Source organism: Somniosus microcephalus, unplaced genomic scaffold (assembly GCF_052327205.1).
Source record: "Somniosus microcephalus isolate GS21.2 unplaced genomic scaffold, FLI_Smic_1.0 unresolved_chr9, whole genome shotgun sequence".
NCBI classification, from domain to species: Eukaryota; Metazoa; Chordata; class Chondrichthyes; order Squaliformes; family Somniosidae; genus Somniosus; species Somniosus microcephalus.
The window spans coordinates 36792054-36800482 of NW_028225187.1; positions in this window are offsets into that span (position 1 = coordinate 36792054).

Here is an 8429-nt window from a genome sequence, read left to right on the forward strand (position 1 = left end):
TCTGTTGCCATTCAGATAAAAAGCTGCCTTTCATGGTCATCATTACTGCTACTAGTTCTTTATTCAGATTTATTGAATTAACATTCCCCAGCTGCCATGGTGGGATTTGAACTCTCAGTCTACTGGCCCTGGATAACTAGTCCAGTAACATAACCACTATGCTTCCATACCCTAAATGTGACAGTTGAAATCATCAGTGTACTGAACGCTGCAAATTCAAATGTCTGTCTGGGCAATATCCATCTGTTTCTCGCCTGCCTTTGCTTTGCAAACTAATGTGAGGATCCAGATGAAACCCACTTTAATAACAGCATATTATGTGGAGTTTTTTTTTAAAAGGCAAGGGTGCAAATGATGAAAATATTATTGTGTTTGCTATGGTTTCCTAATTTACTTGCGAAACTACTTGCTGACGATTACGAAACTTCTTTGTTCGTTTATCGTTATGTTGCAGATGTTTACCCTCAGTTGGTTCACATGGAGAACTAGCAATGTTTTTCTCATTTGTGAATATGATGTTTAGGGTCTTGGAGTGGTTCAGTTTATATTCTTGATAGGTAACACATTTGTTGTTATGAAACAAAGAAAAACTTGCATTCCTATAACGCCTTTCACGATCATGTCCAAAAGTGCTTCATCATCAATGTAGGAAACGCATCAGCCAATTTGCGCACAGGAAACTCCCACAAACAGAAATGTGACAATGACCTGATAATCTGAAATTTTTTTAGTGATGTTGATTGAGGGATAAATATTGGCCCCAGTACACCGGGGATAACACCCCTGCTCTTCTTCGAAATAGTGCCTTGGGATCATTTAAATCCGCGCGACAGAGCAGACGGGGCATCGGTTTAATGTCTCATCCGAAAGACGGCACCCTCGACATGGCAGCAGGGGAGTGAGCAGATGAGTTTATGTGCACAAATAAGCATATCGTGTCCCCCAATAATATTTTTGATGTTCACATGAGGTAGTGGGACAGCAGGGATATGTGTTCATCATTGTAGATGGTGAGCGGAAACACATTGATGGCAGCCTTGCGCAATCCTGGCTCTCACCACAACAACTGTGGATGAGCAGGTCTTGGGTGAGTTATGCAGAGAGTACTAAGTTCTAAACAGTGCTCCGAGCCAGTTATTGTTCCGGCTTAATAAGGGTGCAAAGTCTAGGGGGTAGAAATAATCTTTGCTGGTCGTGTAATTAAACATATCCAGTAAAAGTTTTGGGCATAGAAATTGACTATCGCCCCATTTGGGGTGCCAGCCTCGCCAGGGCGCTAAAAGTAGCGCCCCAGAAGCCTCGCGGCCGCCTGCCGGAAATTCAGTTGTTGCGCCCCAGAGGGAAGCGCGACGCTGCTGGAGGCGCCCCGCATCCCTCTTGGGGCGCTGCAGCTGAATATCGCTGTGGCACGTCGCACTGCAGTACTGCAGGCCTTCCTCCCCTTCTTGAAAGGGAGGGGCTTTGTGCAGCGCGATCTGAGGCCCAGCTGGACCCCCGAGGATCGCGAGTGCCGGCAAAAGAGCCCGGCACCGAGGAGAAGTGCTGGGCTCTTGGAACGCAGTCAGCAATCCGCAGGGGCTGGGGGGCTCAGGAGGCCGGGGACAGCAGCGCGGAGAGGTGCTGGCAGGCGGCCAGCAACAAAAATGGCAGCCCTCCGCACCTCTCTTTCAATTAGCGCCTCTACCGCCGCAGGTAGGCCCCCCTGAACTGTTCGCACATAGCGTCCGGCGTTAAAGCAGGTGGCGCATCTAAATATCGGGATCGGGGCGTCAGCTGGGCGCTGTGCACACCGATGACGTCATCAGTAGTGGCGCCACGCTAACGGCTAGTGCCACCATTAGCGTCCCGCTGAATTTAGCGGGAGGCACGGCCAGTGGCTTACGACCCACATCGCGCCCTCTTAAGGTGCTAATGGGTGGCGCAGCCCACGGACTTTCTAGGCCTTGCTATTTTCCGCAGACACGGCAGCAATGCATTTTCAGGGTTTTGTTTTCCGCTCCATCCCTTATATGCTCGTTAGGATTTTGACCTACAGCCATGCATCATAACTTTATTAATTGGAGAGTAAAGAGCAACTTGAGTTCAGAATGATTTAAAATAACCAAAAATATACTAGTTTTGGTCAAATAAAGACTTGCACTTGCATAGCGCCTTTCATGACTTCTGGACGTACTAAAGTGCTTTACAGCAAATGAAGTACTTTTGCAGTGTATCCACTGTTATAATGTAGGAAACGCGGCAGCCAATTTGCGCACAGCAAGCTCCCACAAAGAGAATTTTTTTCCACTCATTTATCATTTAAAAACTTTTAAAACAGTTAAGTTTATGTTACAGGCCCATAAAAAACTAATTATTTTTCGCAAAAGATAAAATTTTTGTTTAAAATATTTAATTTATTGTCATTTCAACTCATTTTAAAAATGTGATTTAAAAAAGAATGTATTTAATGTTTTACTGTGTTTTGGGGTGATCGCCATTCATTTATTTAAAGATCTATCTGTCAAGTGTATGAAGGGAGAGTCCCTTCTCCTATTGGCTCCCCATGGCCCAAGTTATCCCAGGGACGTTTGCGAACCGCATGCGCCTCTGAGCTACGTGGACCCTGCACATTTCGAGTTTGGAGAGGCCCAGGAATGGAAGTGTACGCACCTTGGGAGCCCTCAGGTAAGTCTGTAGATTTTTTCCAAATCGGAGGCCTCCGCATGCAGGAAGCTTCCAATCGGAAAATACAGCCCAATTCTCTCTTTGACTGGATTTCCATTTTAATTACAAATATCAATCAAACCCACCATATACCTGTGGGCTCTTGCAGTCGGATGCTTTACTTTACATTTTTACTGTTTGCTTCAGTTAAATTTGGTATTGCTCGCGCATTTTTTGGCCGTTAACATATTTAAGCCTTTCAAATGAGATGAGTTTTGCCATCTCTGCTGAACCAGGCAGACGATCTGAAGTGTGTTACTGAGTCCTTGTTTGCATTACAGATGACACAAAGCTGGGTGGGCGTGTGTGCTGTGAGGAGGATGCCGAGAAATTACAGGATGATTTGGACAGGTTGGGTGATTGGGCAGAAGCATGGCAGATGCAATATAACGTGGATAAATGTGAGGTTATCCACTTTGGTGGCAAAAACAGGAAAACAGATTATTATCTGAATGGCAATAGATTGGGAGAAGTGGAAGTGCAACGAGACCTGGGTGTCCTTGTGCACCCATCGCTGAAGGTAAGCATGCAGGTGCAGCAGGCGGTTAAGAAGGCAAATGGTATGTTAGCCTTCGTAGTGAGAGGGTTTGAGTACAGGAACAAGGATGTCTTGCTGCAGTTGTACAGGGCCTTGGTGAGACCACATCTAGAGTGTTTTGTGCAGTTTTGGTCGCCTTATCTGAGGAAGGATGTTCTTGCCATGGGAGGAGTTCAGTGAAGATTCACCAGGCTGATACCTGGGATGGCAGGAATGACTTATGAGGAGAGATTGGGTCGATTGGGCTTGTACTCGCTGGAGTTTAGATGAATGAGTAGGGATCTCATTGAAACATTTAAAATTTTGACAGGACTGGACAGACTAGATGCAGGAAGGATGTTCCCGATGGTCGGGGAGTCCCGAACCAGGGGGGCCAGTCTAAGGATAAGGGGTAGACCATTTAGGTCAGAAATGAGGAGGAATTTCTTCACCCAGAGAGTGGTGAACCTGTGGAATTCTCTACCACAAAAGACAGTAGAGGCCAATACATTAAATATATTCAAGAAGGAGTTGGATATATTTCTTAAGGCTAAAGGGATCAAGGGGTATGGGGAGAAAGCAGGGACCGGGTACTGAATTTGGATGATCAGCCATGATCGCATTGAATGGCGGAGGAGGCTTGGGGGCCGAATGGCCTACTCCTGCTCCTATCTTCTATGTTTCTACATTTCTATTAATACAAGTACTGAGTTATTCATTATAGGTTTATAATTTGAAGGTGCAAATGTACAATGGTGGATGTGCACAGCGTGTCCACCTATCGTGGTATCAGAAAGAGGTGGCATTTCCTTCATCTATCTTTTTAAACATTAGCCCGAGCTTCTTCAACCTTTGAAGATGTGAGTGTAGCAATGCTTTCATTAGTTGTTGCATATAAGCCTACTGATGTATGAATGTTCTTTTAGATGTATTCCCTGAGCTGTATATTTTTTACAGGGCTTCACATGGGAAAAAAACATCTTCCCCGCACTTTTGTGTTGCAGTTTCCTTTCCTTCGCGCTTGGTCCTGCAACCTCGCCCTTCGCTAAAAACATTCATTTCATCCTCTTTCGTTCTCTCTAATTATCCTTCATCCCTCTGCACCCCTCCTCTGCCCCTTGTTCTCCCCTCTCTCCAACTCCTTGCTTATTCCTCTCCCCTTGCACTCACCCCCCTACCACACCCACGACTCCTAGAAACCCATCTTCACCCTCCCTCTATCCTTATCCTCTCACATTGCTCCCCTCCCTTACTTATCTAGCTACCATCCTCCTCTCCCACCAGCAATCAGTGCTCCGCCTCCACCTTCATTCGCTGTCCCTTTCTCCTCTCCCTTTTCCCTCTTCATTTCACACCATCCTACGCTCCTCCAGTTCATGCCACTTCCTTCAATGCCTCTCCTCTTCACATCTAAGTTATTTGCTTCAACCGCCTCCTGTTGTAGCGAGACATACATTCTATCCATTTTTGAGTAAAGGAATGTCCCCTTGTTTCGCTATTGGATGTATTACTCCACATTCTTGGCCTGAACACTTCCCTTTGCAACTGGACCCTGGACATCCTAACTAACAGACCCCAGTCTGTCAAATTAGGTAACCACACCTCCCCCACCGACCCTGAACACGGGGGCCCCACAAGGATGTGTGCTGAGCCCCTCCTCTACTCCCTCTTCACCCACGACTGTGTGGCTGTTCATGGTTCCAACACCATCATCAAGTTTGCGGATGATACCACGGTGGTAGGCCAGATCACCAACAAGGATGAGTCAGCCTACAGGGAGGAGATCCAGCATCTCTTGAAGTGGTGCGCCGATAACGACCTGGCCCTTAACATCAAGAAAACCAAGGAAATCATTGTGGACTTCAGGAAGTCAAAAGGTGGAAGTCACACCACCGCCACATCCATGGGGCTGTGGTGGAAAGGGTGGACAGCTTTAAGTTCTTCGGTGTCCACATCATGGAAGACCTCTCCTGGTCCCTCCGTACCTCCTCTTTGGTAAAGAAGGCCCAGCAGCGCCTATATTTCCTAAGGAGGCTGAAGGGATGTAACCTGTCACCCCTCATCCTCTCTAACTTTTACCGCTGCACAATAGAGAGGATCCTGACGAACTGTATCACAGTGTGGTATTGCAGCTGTAGCTCCTAAGATCGGAAAGCCCTGCAGCGGGTAGTCAAAACTGCCCAACGCACTACCGGCACCCGGCTGCCGACCATAGAGAATATCTATCAGAAACGCTGTTTACGGAGGTCACTGACCATCATCAAAGACCCTACCCACACCAGCCACAGTTTGTTCACCCCGCTGCCATCTGGGAGACGCTACAGATGCATTCGCACCCGAACGACCAGATTTAGGAACAGCTTCTTTCCCAGGGCTGTCATCCTACTGAACTCTACAAATAAACTCTAAAGCCTGCTCATCTGCCAATGCACTTTATTATGTTTATGTTTATGTATTACAAGCCAAATGAATGTCGAATGTTAAATGTCTTAATCTAAATGTACACTCTCGGGAGCCGCTAGACTAAATTTCGTTGTACTGCACTTGTGCACTAACAATGACAATAAAGTTGATTATTATTATTATTGTTATTATTATAATCTATTTTGTTTTTGATCTCCCGCAAGTGGAAACCTAATTTCACATTTACCCTGGACAAATGATTCATAATTATAATGACCTCGATCAGATCACCTTTAAAACTTCTCTGTTCCAAAGAAAAGAGTCTAAAGCTGTTCAAACTTTCCCGAATGCTGTAATCTCATTTATGTTACCATCTTGTAAATATTTTGATCATTTTTTCCACTAATTCTGTGGCCTTATCATAATGTGGAGGTCTGATCTGTGCGGCGTGAACAAGGTCCTATAAAGGTTCAACATAACTTCACTAATTTGGAACACTATTCCCCTGAAATAAATCCCAGTGCTCTTTTAGCAGTTTTAATTATTTTGCTGATCTGTGATGCTGCATTTAATTATATGTTCACCTTTACCACTAGTTCATTGTACTCTTCGCCACATTCAAGTTCTTATATTACACGGAATAGGTGACATTTCTATCAATGCATCACATCACATTTATTTATATTAAAGTGAATTTGACACTTATCTTCCAAGTCTACAATTTTTCTAGACTGTATTATGTTAATACAATACTGACGTCATCTTATTGTATTTGCATATTTAATTAAATCTGACATTGCAAAAACAAAAAGAAACTTTCAAGACAACAAAAAGTTTACTCGCTACATTATTCATGTTACAGATTTGATAAACTGTTTCCTTCACTTATTGAAAACTATATGCAGCCAGTGAGGTATTTAAGAGGAAGATATTTTGAACACCCGTAGATAGTTAACACACCATTTCACAAATCTCTCATCTCCGAAAATGAGCCACTGCATTATTCCAAAAAATGCAGCAAGTAATTCAGTTAATCCGAAGTACATTGTGCCCTCTCAGAGCAATAATGCATTTTGCTAAATCTCTCCCTGTCTCTCTCTCTCTCTCTCATATCTTAATTAATCCTTGAATGACTACATTGTTGAAAATGTATTATCATTGATATCCAGTATTGATTAACAGGCACGTTCTCTGAGCAACAGATTAATTTTGTTGTCTGTAATTGATTAGAGGGGATATGACTGATTCGATCATTTAAAACGGTATATAGCTTATTTTCCCAGGAAATAGACTACTGATGGCCGAATCCTTAAAATGTTCTCGGTCCCGAGGGCACTTCTACAAATGTATATCCTTCCTAAGGGCAGCACGGTGGCATAGTGGTTAGCACTGTTGCCTCACAGCGCCAGGGACCCGGGTTCAAATCCGGCCTCGGGTGACTGACTGTGCGGAGTTTGCACATTCTCCCCGTGTTTGCATGGGTTTGCTCCGGTTTCCTCCCACAGTCCAAAGATGTGCAGGTTAGGTTGATTGGCCATGATAAAAATTGACCCTTAGTGTTAGGGGGGATTAAATACGTGGGGTTACGGGGATAGGGCTTGGGTGGGTTGCCTGTCGGTGTAGGGACCGGGTGCTAGGGTTTGGATGATCAGCCATGATCTCGTTGAATGGCGGAGCAGTCTCGAAGGGCCGAATGGCCTACTCCTGCTCCTATCTTCTATGTTTCTATGTTACATCTAATAAATAGGCATTTTCAAGCGTAAATATTGTTTATTGTTCCAGCTTCATGCAAATCGAAATTAAAACATTGCTTTCAAGCTTTTTTAATCAACTGCTTCGCATCGTAAATGTCACATATGATAAGAGATGCCCACAGCATTAGAACAAAAGGAATAGGAGCAGGTGTAGGACATTTGGCCCTTCGAGCCTGCTCTGTCATTCAATAAAAGCATGGCTGATCTTTTACCTTACCTCCACTTCCCTGCACTATCCCCATATCACTTGATTACCTTAATATTCAACAATCTATCGATCTCTGTCTTGAATATACTCAAAGACTGAACCTCCACAGCCGTCAGGTTTAGCGAATTCCAAAGATTCACCACTCCCTGAGTGAAGAAATGTCTCCTCATCTCAGTCCTGAATGGCCGACCCCTTATTCTGAGACTGTGACCCCTGGTTGTAGACTCGCCAGCCAGGGGAAACCTCCTCCCTGCATCAACCATGTCAAGTCCTGTAAGAAATGTGTATGCTTCAATGAGTTCACCTTTCATTTTTTCTAAACTCTAGATAATATAGGACGAATCTACTCAATCTCTCCTCATAGGACAATCCTCCCATCCCTGGAAACAGCCTGGTGAAACTCCGTTGCACCCCCTCTAAGGGAAGTATATCCGTCCTCCTGGAAGGAGACCAGCACTGTACACAATGCTCCAGGTGTGTTCTCACCGGGGCCCTATATAATTGCAGTAAGACGTCTTTACTTTTATACTCAAATCCTCTTGTAATAAAGGCCCTCATACAATTAGCTTTCCTAATTGCTTGCTGTACCTGCATGTTGACTTGCAGTAATTATTGTACAAGGACACCCACATTTCCCAATCTCGCGCCATTTAAAAAATACTCTGCTTTTCTATTTTTCCTACCAAAAGGAATAACTTCACAAATTTCCACGTTATATTGCATTTGCCATATTCCTGCCAACTCATTCGCCTGTGTATATCCCCTTGGTGCCTCCATACATCATCCTCACATCATCCATTCCATGTTATGATTGAAGCAATTAGTATAAAACATGTTGCTACAT